We start from the raw sequence: 14,881 nt of genomic DNA, 5'->3' as shown, positions 1-14,881 counted from the left end.
TGTTACCACTTTGAGGTTACAATTCACTTGGAGCTCACTAGGTTATAGAAAAGTCAGGCCTCTGAAGAAATAAATGAAATGGGTGGAGATTCATTTAATGGATGAAGAAAACAGAAACTTGGAGGAGCTGCACTGAAACCATAACATCAGGAACAGAGAAAGTACTGAGGCACCTTTAAAGGATGAAATAAGACTAAGGGAAACTTTTCAAGCAGGAAAGTGATCTTGATAAATCAAATAATTCTTGAGTATTATGTGTAAAGCATGTGTGATACACTTTGGAAGAACATGCATTCATGATAATTAGGCAAAGTAAACATGTCGACCATTTAAATAATGAAATGTTCAGCATTCATTTAAATCCTAAATGGAGTGATTTATATAAGTAAGAAGATGCCAGTAAATATCGGTGGTTTCATAAAGGATAAATGAGCTGAACCTTGAAGGATAAATAGGAAGTGAAAAAACAAAAGCAGTAAGAAAAAAAGGCATTTAAGTTACAAGATGTTGGGGGGAAAACAGTGCATTAGAGCAACATTTCTTTAACCAAAACATGGACACAAATCACTCGAGACTTTTGATAAAAATGAAGATTCTAGTTACTAGGTCTACAGTGGGGCCAGGATTCTATATCTTTAACAAGCCCCCAGATGACACTGAAACTGATGATGCTAGCCATGGACCCACACTTGAAGGAGTAAAGGAATGTAGTGGCTGACTGCAGCAAAGTCTGTCGTAGAAAAGATAAGAAACTAGATCTTGGAAGCATAGGAAGATTTCGAAGACATCAGGGAAGCAAGAATGAGCACAAGGCAAGAATGTTACACACTATAATTTAAATGATTAGACTACCCAGAAAAGAGAAGCAGCAACAATGTTAAATTCTCTACCAATATTCTATACACATAAGAAACTGTCCGTATTTGCAGATCCCAATGGTAAGCTCTTTTAGCCAATGTGGCCAGGTTGGTTATCTTCCTAATTAGTCTCCAAATGAGCCATGTGTGCTGGTACAGAATGAGCAAGTCCCTTCCATCTGGTTTTCCTGATGCTGCCTGACCATTATTATGCTAGGCAATAAGGAATGGGATGCAAGTTGCTAAAGTTGAAAATTATTCTCCAGTCATTAAATAAATTCAGCAGAGAATTTCAGTTACAAACATTTTCTATCCTGATATCATTTCATTGATGCTTCTTTTCGCTTCTTATGTTAAGAAACACAAGCCTATGGAATATCAGAAATCAGAAAAAAGAAAACCGGTTTTACTCCATTCTTGCAGACTGACTGCTGGGATTCTGACTCATTAGAAGTGTCTGCTAACTCAGTCTGCATCAAATGTCATTCCATGATTTCATTCTTTTTCTTCTAAGACACCAAATATCTCAGAATCTGAGCTTTCTTATCTGTAAAAAAGTGATGACAGCACTTGCCCTACCTATCTCCTCAGGATTTAAGGAAGACGTAATTCCTAACCTGTGGCTGTGCTCCAACTATGACCCAAATCAATCATATTGCACTCTATAGGCACGGGGCTCTGGCATCTGGACATTTTAAAAGCTCCCTATGTGATAACAAACTACAGACAGGTTAAGAACTTCTGATATGAAAAAGAAAACAAATGCAAAAGCAGCTTTGAAAAGCAAAGACATAATAATATGCAGAAAGAGGAAGAGGAGAAACAAAGAATGTCAAAAGAGAAGACAAAATAGAGAAATGCCTTTGGTCTGAGTCATGGAGGAGTGAACAGGAGACACTGGATGTGCAAAAGAGTGTAACTTCTAGGTTAGGCCAGAGGTCCACTGAACACTAGCCAGTGTTCCCACCCCAGGGATCAATGCACATTTTGTGGGAGGGTAACAGAGAAATCACAGGACAGAAAAAACAATGCGTTCAACTATGAATCAGGGGGTCTGGGATTGAGTGCTAATTTTGATGCCATAACTATGCTTAAGTCATCAGACCACCTAGATCTTATTTTTAATGGAACTATGTTTTCCTTTGTAAAAGAGACCAATATTAAGATTTACCTTACAGAGATACTTGAGAATTCCACATTAGACACTTAGCATAGTTCCTGACATAAAGCACATTGCATATAAACTCTAGTGAAGAAGGACATCCAAGGTCAAGTAGTGACTCTCATTCAGCACCATAGGCTTTGGTGTTCTGAACCTTTCTGTTGCCATCTTTCAAACTTTATCCTCCACCCAAGGACCAGGTTATGAGCAACCTGCAATTCCTACATTGTTGTAACTTGTGATTGATAAGTTAAAAACATGTGGCCTTAATGTCTATGTGCTTACCATTATTTTCTCATCATCATACTTGGAGACTTCACTCTCACTTTTCCCAAAATTATATTTCTTTGCTCTTTAAAACTAACTTTCAATATCATCTCATTTATATATACATCTCTGCAACTAACTATCTATACAACTGTAGAAAAATAAAGCAACCTCTCTGGGCCTCAGTTTCATCCTCTGGGAAAAATAAGCAATTAAGCCAAGGTGGTATTTAATGTGCCTTTCAACAATATAATTTTATTGTTTTATGATGCAACATTTTATGACACGTATTTATAAACCTACATACACATATTTGGATTGTAGTTCCGGAACGTGGATGTGATGGTATATTTAATGGTTTAATGTCTTACAGAGTAGGAAAAAAGTCCTTTGCAATGATGTTTTATCACAGTTTAACTAGTCCTATTCTAGGCATTTTATTTATTAAAGAGGCATATTTTCTTCTGTACTTTCTTCATTGTAATTAGTTTAAAGGTCTAGGTCTCTTTTTCACAGTAGTTGTTTAAATATCTGGAGTCATCAGTCTTCCAGTGTCCCCAACTATTAAATCTTTGTATGTAGTTAACAGTTCATACCAAAGGCCTCCTTTAAGCCAGTACTGAATGAGTAAGTCATTGTAGTTTCCTCAATAAATGGTTCAACTTTTCAAGTGCCTTCTGCACAGGCATACAGTGCTACAGAGAACAGAAATACAAAGATGAGTAGTTTATAGCTAAATAGTAAGTGACTTTTCCACTTGAAAAGGTCCACTATTCTAATTACATATGTATGGCTTGCGTTACTACTGGTTAGCTACTTGACATCTAGCCTCTCCTTATTCTTTGTTAACCAAATCTCACTCTTATTACAGTGACAGTTGTGTCTAACCCTAAGTGATAAATAATGAGTAGAGTTAGCCAAATATGTCAATCCTAGTGTTGCCTACCAGATAGCCTTCTTTGCAGCTAGAACTGGCAATGGAGTCTCATTTTCATCAAAGGAAAAATCTACAGTAGCTTCTTGCAAATGTTTTTGCTTGATAATAAATAGAAATAAAATGACTGGACTTGGCTGTTACTCCCCTTTCCTTTTCTTGTCCCCCTGAATGCATATGTGAGGCCTGGAATAGTAATATCTATTTTGTGCCCTGATGCAGTTAGCATGTAGATGAAAAGCTGACATTCAGAAAAAAAAATCATGGAGTTGGGCAGTGGGAAAAACTTTAGGATATGCAGGCATCATTGGGAATCTAGCTCAGTGAGGATCATCTAGCTCCAGACTCTTGCAATGAAAGAAAATCTAACCCATTTTTAAAATATCACTTTTAAAATATCATTTTTAAAACATCATTAGGCTACTGCTAGTTAAACTCACATCAATGGTGAAGCCATAAAGTGTCAACCTAACATCATTGCTGATACTCATTTCCCTGTAAAGCAATTTTGTGTCCATATGCACCTCTGTTTCCACAAAAACTTTTAGCTCTGGCTCTCTTTAATGTGGTGTTGACTACCTGAGTGGGAAAATTCAAAAATAATTTCCAGTTCTGTCTGTACTTTTGGGTTTTTTTCTCATTAAGTGCTATCCTAGAGTCCAGAGACAAAGAAGAAAAAACACACTGCCATCTTTGCTGCCAATGTGCTGGATGACCTCCTTGTTCCTTCTACCTGCATTGCTCTGGGTAATAGATAATGGATACTCTCCAGTCTTCCTTCATGTCAGTGGCTTCTCAAATCCCCAAATCTGTAGGAGACTCAGCAACAAATGCTGTGGAGCAATTATCTTTTTTTCCTGAAAGTGCTGTCCCCTCAATTTAAGTGATGACATTTTTATTTCCAGCTCTGTCATTTTAGAAAGCTATTCATAAAAATGGCCCTGGATGTACAATAGCTGAGCACTTTACAACATTTTAAAGCTCAGTAATTTTTGCACTGAAATAGTGTCAACAGAACCAGCTCTAAGTGTTTACTTTTCCATGTCCTTTGCATGAATCTATGGGGTTGATGGTGCTCTTAAGGTCAGACACAGCAGGAAGGAAAGGTGGAGAGTCATTTTACTGGCATCCCAAAATACATTTTTAAAATTGGAATCCTAGGGGCTAAGATAAGCTGGTTTTGTCATGAATTGTATCTTCTCAGTGTGCAAAATGAAACCTAAAGCTATAAGTAATGGTGGGGGTGATTAGGTAATTCACTCATTTTTGGCTTTGTCTTCTTATGTCCCTGAACAAATGATATATCTCCCTGGTTTCACTGTCTTAATATATAAAATGAAGTGGCCAACCTGCTAACTTCAGGCCTTCTCTGATTCATGATGTAATAGGTAGATAATAAAATGTAGTGAAATTTAATTTTTTAAAAATTTACCATGCTAAAAGACACAATGCCATTAATCCTCTTCAAGATGCATCAAACTCTGAGGGAACTAGGCTGCTGGTGGGGGTAGGATCCTGCTCACCATCCAAGCCCCGGAAGAGTTTTAGTTCATTGCTCCCAGTGGTCAAGGATACGCCCAGCTTCCAGTCACAGTAGACTGGGCACTTCAGGTTTTAGGCCCACCTGGGTCACACCCAGTGACTTCTTTCAATCCGGGAACCTGCTGCCAGGGGAGGGAACTGGGTTGCCAGCAGGGGTGAGTTTCCAATCACCATCCAGAGTGCCACAGGAAGAGTTTAAGATTGTAGCTCCCAATGGTCAAGGACCCACCCAGCTACCAGCCACACTAGACTAGGCTTGGAAAGTTTTACGGCCTGACTAGATTACACCCAGCGATTTTCTTCAATCAGAGGAGTGGAGAGCATCTGAAGTGAGTTCCAGCACATTGGTCCTTGCCTAGGGAGAGCTTTGGACCATCATCCACAGTGGTTAGGTGCCTGTCCAGCTTCCTGGAACACTGGAGGTGGCACATGACATCCTGTGAGCTGGACTAGACCACACTCAGCAACCTCCATTCAGTCCCAGGAGCCAAGGGCATAGGAGATGATTTCCAGCACGCCCAGAGGAAGACTTGAAACAACACTTGAAACATGGGAATATGGGAAAATGACAAAACAAAAGACCAAAATGCAATCTCAAACATCCAGCACATCCCAAGAAAGCCTAGGAGCTAGGTATATAGAAGAAAATATATGCTTACACCTGAAATACCTGAAATAATAGCAACTGAAATAAAGAAGCAACTTTATTGCTTAAAGTTTAAAGAAGGGACCTTTAAAGGAATTCAAGCAAGAAATAATATCCCAGGTAAAAAAAGAAATGCTAAAGGTAATGAAAGAGAAGCTGAATAGAAGACACAGTTAAAAAATTAGAGGAACAAAACAAAAAGATAGAATCCCTGGATGAACAATATAAGAAAAAAACAGAATACATGAAGCAGATTCAAAGAGATATATAGGAAATCAAAAATTCCATTGAAAGTTGTCAAAACTGTGTCAACAAAAGTGAAGATAGAATTTCAAACCTCAAAGACAAGATTGCAACTAGTGAACAGGAAAGAAAAGATCTTTGAAAAATAATAAAGAATCAGGAAATAACAATTCAACAGATGCAGGATAGTGCAAAGAAAAACAACGTAAGATTGATAGGGATAAATGAAAAAGAAGTGGATAATACAAATGATATCAAGAGATTAATTACAGAAGTAATAGCTGAAAATTTTCCAAACATGAGAATAGAACCTGGCTTACAGATTAGTGAAGCATATAGAACCCCAAATATCCATAACCCAAATAAAACTACTCCTAGACATATAATAATCGCCATCCCAGAAATTCAACATAAGAACAGAATATTAAAAAGCTGTTAGAGAGGAAAGACAGATCACTTAGAAAAGAAAACCTATCTGAATCACAGCAGACTTCTCAACACAAATAACGAAGTCAAGAAGAGCTTGGAGCAAAGTATTTCTAATGCTAAAGGAAAAGGATTTCCAACCTAGACTGAAGTACCCTGAAAAACTGTCCTTCAAAATGGATGGAGAAATAAGATACTTCCATGACAAAGAACAGCTGAAGAACTTTGTGATCACCAAGTCAACACTGCAAAGAATACTGAAAGACAGTTTAAATACACATAGGAAAAACCACTAAGCAAAGCAGAGTTAAACAAAATGGAAAGATAAAGATGCAACAGCAGAAAGTTAACATGTCAACAATAAGGCAATATATAAGTTATAATCATTAATGTAAATGGTCTCAATTCACCAATTAAAAGAAACAGACTGGCAGAATGGATCAAGAAACATCCAACCATATGATGTCTACAAGAAACCCATCTAACCCAAAAGGAAACTCACACACTGAAAGTCAAAGGATGGAAAACAATACTACATGCACCAGGAACCCCCCAAAAAGCAGGGGTAGCTATTCTGTTTGCAGACAATGTGAACTTCAAACCAAGAATGAGCCTGAGAGATAAAGGAGGTGACTACATACTGGTTAGGGGAAAAATTCAGGAGGAAGAGATAACAATGTTAAATACATATGCAGCAAATTCCAGCGCACCCACTTATACAAAGCAAGTATTAATAGAAATGAAAAATTAAATTAGCAATAACAAAATTATAAGAGGAGACCTTACCAAACCATTGACACTAAGAATGAAAATCACTAAGACAGAAAATCAGCAAATAAATAACAAAACTGAATCACACCTGTAACAAATGGATTTGATAGACATATACATAGTGTTCCATCCAACAACATCAGAATATACATTCTTCTCAGCAGTACATGGTGCATTCTCTAAAATAGACCCATATACTAGCCTGCAGAACATATTTAATTAAATGCAAAAAAATTGAAATTATGCCATGCATGTTATTGCATCATAGCACCATGAAACTAGAAATTATTGATAAAAGAAACTTCATAAACCCCAGATACACATGGAAATTGAATAATACATTCTTGAGCAATCAGTGGGTCACAGGGGAAATTAAAGAAGAAATTAAACAATACCTACAAGCAAACAAAAATACAAATACAACTTACCGGCTTTTGTGGGATACAATGAAAGCAGTCCTCAGAAGAAAGTTTATTGCACTGAAGTCCCACATGAGAAAAACAGAATGAATACAAATAAACAACCTGATGCTACAACTCAAACATCCAGAAAAAGAAGAGCAAGTTAAGCCAATAGCCAAAAGAAGGGAGGAAATTATAAAAATTAGAGCAGAAATTAATGTAATAGAGATGAAGAAAACAATACAAAGGATCAATTAATCAAAGAGTTGGTTCTTGGAAAGAATAAATAAAATTGGTAAGCCCCTAGCTAACCTTATTTAAAGAAGGAAAAAATGCTCAAATTCATGCAATAAGGAATGAAAAAGGTGAAATCACTACAGACTCTGGAAATACAGAACATCATCAACACCTATTTCAAAAACCTCTACTCTCATAGGTTCGATAACACACAAGAAATGGACAGATTCCTAGAAACATATGAAGTACCAAAGCTGGATCAATAAGATAAAACTGCTGAATAACCCAATTTCTATTAATGAAATTGAAAATGTAATTAAGTCCTTACCTACAAAGAAGAGCTTAGGCCCAGAAGGATTCACTACAGATTTCTACAAGAAATACAAAGAAGACTTAATGGCAACATTCCTCAAACTCTTCAGTGAAATTGAAAGGGAAGCAATTCTTCCTAAGTCATTCCTGGAAGCAAATATTACTCTAGCACCAAAACCTGAGAAAGACCCAACTAAAAAAGAGAGCTACATGCCAATCTCACAAATGAGAACAGATGTAAAAATCTTCAATAAAATATTGGCAAACAGGATGCAGCAAATCATCAAGAAGATTATACACCATGACCAAGTGGGATTCATCCTTGGCATGCAGGGATGGTTCAACATACATAAATCAATAAATGTAATCCGCCATATTAATAAAGCCAAAATTAAGAATCCCCAGATCATTTCAATAGATGCAGAAAAAGCTTTTGATAAGGTCCACAATTCATTCATGATAAGAACCTTATAGAAAATTGGAATAGATGATCTTTACCTCAATAAGTTAAAGGCCATCTATGACAAACCAACAGCCAGTATCAAACTAAATGGCCAAAAACTGATGGCCTTTACCTTAAAATCAGGCACAAGATAAGGGTATCACTTACCACTGCTCCTATTCAACGTAGTACTGGAAATACTAGCCTGAGCAATTAGACAAGAGAGAGAAATAAAAGGAGTAAAGATAGGAAAAGAGGAAGTACAATTATTATTTGCAGATGACATGATACTTTACATAGAAGACCCCCAAAACTCCATTGAAAGTCTCCTAGATATAATAAATAAATTCAGCAATGTAGCTGGATACAAAATCAATACTCAAAAATCAATAACATTCCGATACACTAAAAAAAAATCACTGAGAGAGAAATAAGAGAAGCCACACCCTTCACACTAGCATCCAAAAAAATGAAATACTTATAAATTAATCTCACAAAAGATATTAAAGATCTGTACATGGAAAATTATAAAACTCTGAAAAAAGAAATTGAAGAGGATCTCAGAAAATGGAAAGACATCCCTTGTTCGTGGATAGGAAGAATAAATATTGTGAAAATGGACATTCTCCCAAAACTGTTATATAGATTCAATACAATCCCAATGAAAAACACCATCAACATAACTCATAGGTCTAGTGAAATCCCTCCTAAAATTCATCTGGAACCCAAAGAGATCTAGAATAGCAAAAACAATTCTAAGCAGCATTGGCAAGGCAGGAGGCATCACAATCCCTGACTTGAAGTTATACTACAAAGCAACTGTAAGAAAATCAACATGGTACTGGAATAAAAGCAGAACAGATGGTCAATGGAATAGATTAGAAGATACAACCACAACTACAAACATACTCAGTCATCTTATTTTTGATTAAGGGGCCAAAGAGTCTCTTTAATAAATGGTGCTGGAAAAACTGGCTCTCCATACGCCAAAAACTAAAACTAGACCCATGCCTATCACAATGTACTAAACTAAAATCTAAGTGGAGCAAAGATCTAAATATTAAAACAGAAACACTAAATTTGTTGGAAGACAAATTGGGTAAAAATCTTGAAGACATAGGGATAGGTAGAGAATTCATGAATAGTAATCAAACTGCACAGGAAATACTTTCCAGAATCAACAACTGGGATCACCTCTTATGAAAAAGTTTCTCCACGTCAAAAGAAATCTCTAGCATAGTGAAAAGAAAACCCACAAACTGGAAAAAAATCTTAGTAAACTGTCCCTCAGACAAAGGACTTCTGTCTAAAATATATAAAGAATTAAAAAAAATCAAGCCCCTGAAATTCAAAGGCCCAATCAAAAAATGGGCATCCAAGATGAATGCACACTTCTCAGATGAAGAAATATAAATGGCAGAGCTAGATAGATGGCGGCTTGATAGTAGCAGAGTAGAGAGCCTTGCTGAGAAAAACAACTCATGCTAGAATTTAACAACATGGAGAAGACCAGATAAAAGGAGAGGGATTCTCATTACATAGGATGAAACTGAGGAAAAAGAAAAGGAAAGGAAGGAAAAATGCAGATAAAAGGCTGGAACCAGACGCACACAATGGGACTGCTTCCGTGTTGTACTGGGCACGTCCTGGAATCAGATGTTTTTACAGTCACAGTGAAGCCTCGGCCTTGGAAACTGTGAGTTGGTGAGTCCAGGGCCATTGACAGGAGGATGCGGCACAGCGTATAACGTACCCAATATGAAGAGCTGCATTAATTCTCAGTGAGTGCTGGAAATTGGGTCCTGTGATGGGTGGGGCCAACTGGAGGACATATTGGAATTGGGCATGATGGGATTGAACCCAGAACGGCGATAGCATCACTCAGCAGCCCCTGCCCTAGAGAGTACTTGTGGGACCTGCTTGCGCTGGGTCACAACCCTTGTAGGGACCCAAAATCCAGGAATGAAACTGTCCCCAGCATGTGACGTCCACACAACACAGACTAATGCACGGAATGCACTTGCTGGTTGACTGGCTCAGAGAAGTGGAGCTAGACTGCATCATCCTTGAGTGCACCTCAAATAAAAGTAAACTGGAAAAGGCACCAAGCCCCAGCCAGCATGCTTTAGAAAAACAATAAGCAATATGGAGAGGCCCTGAGACCTCCACCATAGACCTGTCTGAAAGAAACCAGAAACATGATAAGAGAAAGAAATAAGAAAAAGCCTCCAGCCATTAACCCTGGGAAAATAATTCCAGCATAGGTACATACAGAAGAGATTCAGGGTAGCAAGCATGCAGTATCGGCCACAGCATCAGTGGACATAAACAAATACCTTCGTGACCTCACAGATGAAATAAAACTGAAATTCTAATCCGAGTGAGGCAAGATATAAAAAGATTTAAAAAAGAAAAGCTAAGACCCTCTCAAGAAGACACAGATGAAAGAATGGAGGAACCCAGAAAAAGAAGAGAAACCTTTGATGAAGAATATAAACAAAATCTAGAAAACATGAAACAGATCCAAAAAGATTACCAGGAAAATAAAAACTCCATTGAAAGCTGGCAAAATGTGTTGACAGAAACCAAAGTTAGCCTTTCAAAATTTGAAGATACATTTGCAATGTGTGATCCTGAAAAAAAAAAAACCTCTTAAAAATAACAAGGAATCAGGAAGTAACAATACAAAGGCTAGAAGATGACAAGAGGATCTATAACTTAAGAATAAAAAAAAAAACGTGATCCAAGAAGCAGGAGGAAGCACAAATGAATTACAAAGGCTATTCACAGAAATAATTATGGAAAACTTCTCAAGCACAGGAAAAAGAAATAATATCTAGATAAATGAGGCATACAGAACACCAGCCAACTATTATGAAAACAGAGGCAACTACTCTGAAGATGGTAAGATGCAATAAGATACCCATTCCAGTTTGAATATTAAATGCTTTTGAAGTCCTAAAATATCTCCAAAGTTGTGTTTTTATTAAAATTGCTATATAATGCTATGTTCAATTATATTATGCCTGATGATGTACACAATTCTATTGAAAATAGGAAGAGACAGCATAGTAACTACTGTAGATCACCTAGTACAGTGGCTTTATATGTCTTTTTTGTTTCATGTTTTTCTAGGAATTTGTTTTGTTGTCTTGTTTTGATCTGTTTTTCCCTGTAATACAGAAAGTATAGGTACACATATAGAGATTCATACATGTGTAGAATTTCTAAACAGTTTACTGGAACAGGTTGTATAATGCACAATGTAATGAACAGATACTCTGAAGAAGAGACACTGAGATACCCGTGCTAATTCTGTAGCATTAGGATATAAAATATAGCAATACTATTATTAACTGTTCAGAGTGATTATTAGTCTATTCTCTTATGTTTAATTTCAACATATGTAAAGAAATGCACAACTATTTCAAAGAGAACAAGAGACATTATGGCAGCTATAGTTGACTTCCCTATTGTCTGGTCTTGAAGACCTAAAAAGCCTTCATCATCCTGTTCTAAGTAGTTTAGTACTATAATATTCAATAAGTCTTTATTGTGTGTGAAGATGTGGACAACTATTTGGAAGAAAACAAGAGACAATACAATAGAGAGTGAAGATCTTCTGTGATCTTGCTTTGAAATCAATGTTTCTTAAAATTGTTTCCTTATAATCTGTTTTGTTTTATTCCGTTTAATTTTACCCTCTTTAAAATTAAAAACAAATAAAAAATAAATAAAAATGGACCATAAATTGCATAATTGAATTATATTAGTATTAGGCTTCCTGATTTTGATAATTTCATTGGAAAGAGAGTGTCTTTTCTCATAGAAAGTATATGACAAAATATTTCTTGGTAAAGGACTACCACGTCTGTAGTGTACTCTAAAATGCCCTTCCTGTCCAAATGAGGTGATAAAGTAATGTGGCAAAATGTTACTAAAAAAATGACTGTGAGCAAATCGTATATGGAAATTTTATACTATTTTTTAATTGTTTGGAATTATACACTAAAAGTTTATGAAAATAAAAAGAGGAATTTTTGCAGAATATAGGAAAAATGTAACAAAATGAATGAAGAGATATAAAACTCTAGGCAGTATGGGAACCTTAGGAACTGGAAATGGAAGACTTGATGCCACAAATCTGATCTAAAACTTCTTTTTTAATAGTATAAACTTGAAATGCTATAGCAAGAGAGGGCATTGAGAAAGAAGTGGGCTTTCAGGGCCAAGGATATAGCTCAGCAGCATAAGTGCCTGCCTGGCAAACACAGGGTCATGAGTTTAATTACTGGTATGAGAAAAGGAAAGAAAGAAAGAAAGAAGAAAGAAAGAAGAAAGAAAGAAAGAAAGAAAGAAAGAAAGAAAGAGAAAGAAAGAGAGAGAGAGAGAAAGAAAGAAAGAAAGAAAGAAAGAAAAAGAAAGAAAGAGAGAGAGAGAGAAAGAAAGAAAGAAAGAGAAAGAAAGAGAGAGAAAGAAAGAAAGAAAGAAAGAAAGAGAGAGAGAGAGAAAGAAAGAAAGAAAGAAAGAAAGAAAGGGAAAGAGAGAGAGAGAGAGAGAAAGAAAGAAAGAAAGAAAGAAAGAAAGAAAGAAAGAAAGAAAGAAAGAAAGTCAATATTTTTGAATGTCTCTACTGCATGGATAAGAAAACTTGAGACTCTAATTTTTTTTTGAATTCACAGTTAATGAATACAGTTTACAACTGCAAGCGTTTAAGATTCCTTTCATATTGGTTTAAGAACAGATCTTCAAGAGCTCCAGTAGCACACAGATCCTCAAATATGTTCTCTTCATTACACTTTTAGAATGTGTATTGAAGTAGGACAAAGTTAACATAGATGATAAGTATGCTGTAACATGAATGTATATTGTATGAACAGATATCTGAAACTCTTCCCTCCATTTAACATGATGTTTCCCCCAAATTTGTTCTTACATTTGTATCTAATGAATAAAATGTTTACACACAAAAAACATTGATAAAAATCAGCTAAAAGATTTGAATTTCTTCCATTTAACATCCTGTCCTTTTTCCATGGCATTCTTATCTCATAAAATTCAGTCTCTCTCGATTGAAAAGCAATATTAATGAAGATTTAATTATTTGAAATGTCTGTCATGATTGCAGTGCAGTTAGAAAATGTAGTATCAGCCATAGATGGGATCTAGAAGCCATCTATCTCAACCTTCATCTCTTCCACCTGTTTCATACTAAGGTAGAGACTTAAAATGGGATATCATCTAGGTGCATATATAAAAATAACTATCATTAAATCACGTTTGAAATAACAGTATGTTTAGAGAAAACAGCACACACTTTAAGCATGCTTTCTTTGATCCTATATTCCTTCAGTAGAAGAAGCATTTGTGTAGTGGTTAGAGAGGTGGGAGCCAAGAATCCTACCTTAACCAATTATCTGCATGATGATTTTTGAAATAGAATGCAAATCCTAGCCAAAGGTTCCTAGGTGGTGGAGTGAGCACAAAATTTAATACATGTGGCTTAGTGCATGCCATGAAATAACGAATTTTTAAAAAGAATTAAATGTGCATTTCATCACTTGCTTTCGGATGTGAATATGATTTATTAAAATAAATTTTCAGAGAATATGGATTCTTACAGATCAGTATGGGGACAAACACTGTCTATTTTCTCCCAGAGTTTCATTTTGCACATTGTGCTTATTAGCAGAATCTACATTTTGTTAAATATAGCAATACAATTTTATATTTACTTGCTTTTCCAACTTGTCACCTTTAACATGGGTGACCATGTCAAACAGAACTGCTAATAACATGCCAGTGTAAATCTGCTTGGGAGTTCTGGGAATTCCTTTAGTTTCCTGGTAAAAGAGAATGCATATGACTGATGCTGATTTTTCCTTTCTTCCTCTCTTGCAAGGAAATAAGGTGTCTGTATGTTGTTGCAATAGCCATTTTGTGCCTATGAGCCAATTTGAGGGAAGGAAAAGGAACTTGCCTCATCCTGTCTCTGACATTAAAAGTCACTAAACAATATCAGCAGTCAGCTACTTCTAGACTTGTGTGAAAATGACAGTAATTTAATTAAGCTACTAGAAGCCAGATTTTCTATTTAGATTAAACATGTCCCTGAGTAGTAAACATTTCTGGGAATATCTGCCAAGCTCAAAAGCTTCATTTCTCTATAAAATACCGCCCTTTTCTTTCTCTGGATCTTGACATCTAGTTGAGCTACTTTGGGTACATTCCTGGATACTCTCAGGAATTTTTACATTGAATTTTAGTGATTCTAGTTGATCCTACAGTATGACTAAAACTGAGGGACATATCAAAAGTTGGTAGGAGTGTGTGTGGGGAGGGGGATGATGGACAGTCATCTTCAGCAACAGATCAGTAGACAAATTGTACCTATAGAAAGTGAAAGAGGAAGTAGCAGAGAACCAGTGTCACAAAGAGAGAAAGAACACTGGCAGCCTGACAGCTTTCTGGGTTCGAATAATAGTTCTTTCTTGGGCCTGGCTGCAGTCAGGTCTCAGGAGCTTTTCTGGTGTCCTAGCTTCCCTTCTGATACTGATCAGGGCAGCCCTGACTAGTCAGCACAAATGTACCCTGCACAAAGGTCAAAGGCCAAGGAAATTGAAATCCTGTCTCCATGCTCT

The 14,881-nt window shown here is 36.3% G+C and overlaps 1 protein-coding gene across 2 annotated transcripts in view; it reads right to left on the bottom strand.

Annotated features, from left to right (window-relative positions):
- Lancl3 (LanC like family member 3) overlaps window positions 1-14,881 on the bottom strand; it is a 125,454-nt gene that overhangs the window by 33,120 nt on the left and 77,453 nt on the right. The gene's annotated exons all lie outside the window — the stretch shown is intronic.

Source organism: Cavia porcellus, unplaced genomic scaffold (assembly GCF_034190915.1).
Source record: "Cavia porcellus strain 051 isolate PalLab524CR breed Dunkin Hartley unplaced genomic scaffold, mCavPor4.1 scaffold_3, whole genome shotgun sequence".
Lineage (NCBI taxonomy): Eukaryota > Metazoa > Chordata > Mammalia > Rodentia > Caviidae > Cavia > Cavia porcellus.
The sequence above is the reverse complement of the archived record's forward strand: the minus strand, read 5'-3'. Positions and strand labels throughout refer to the sequence as shown.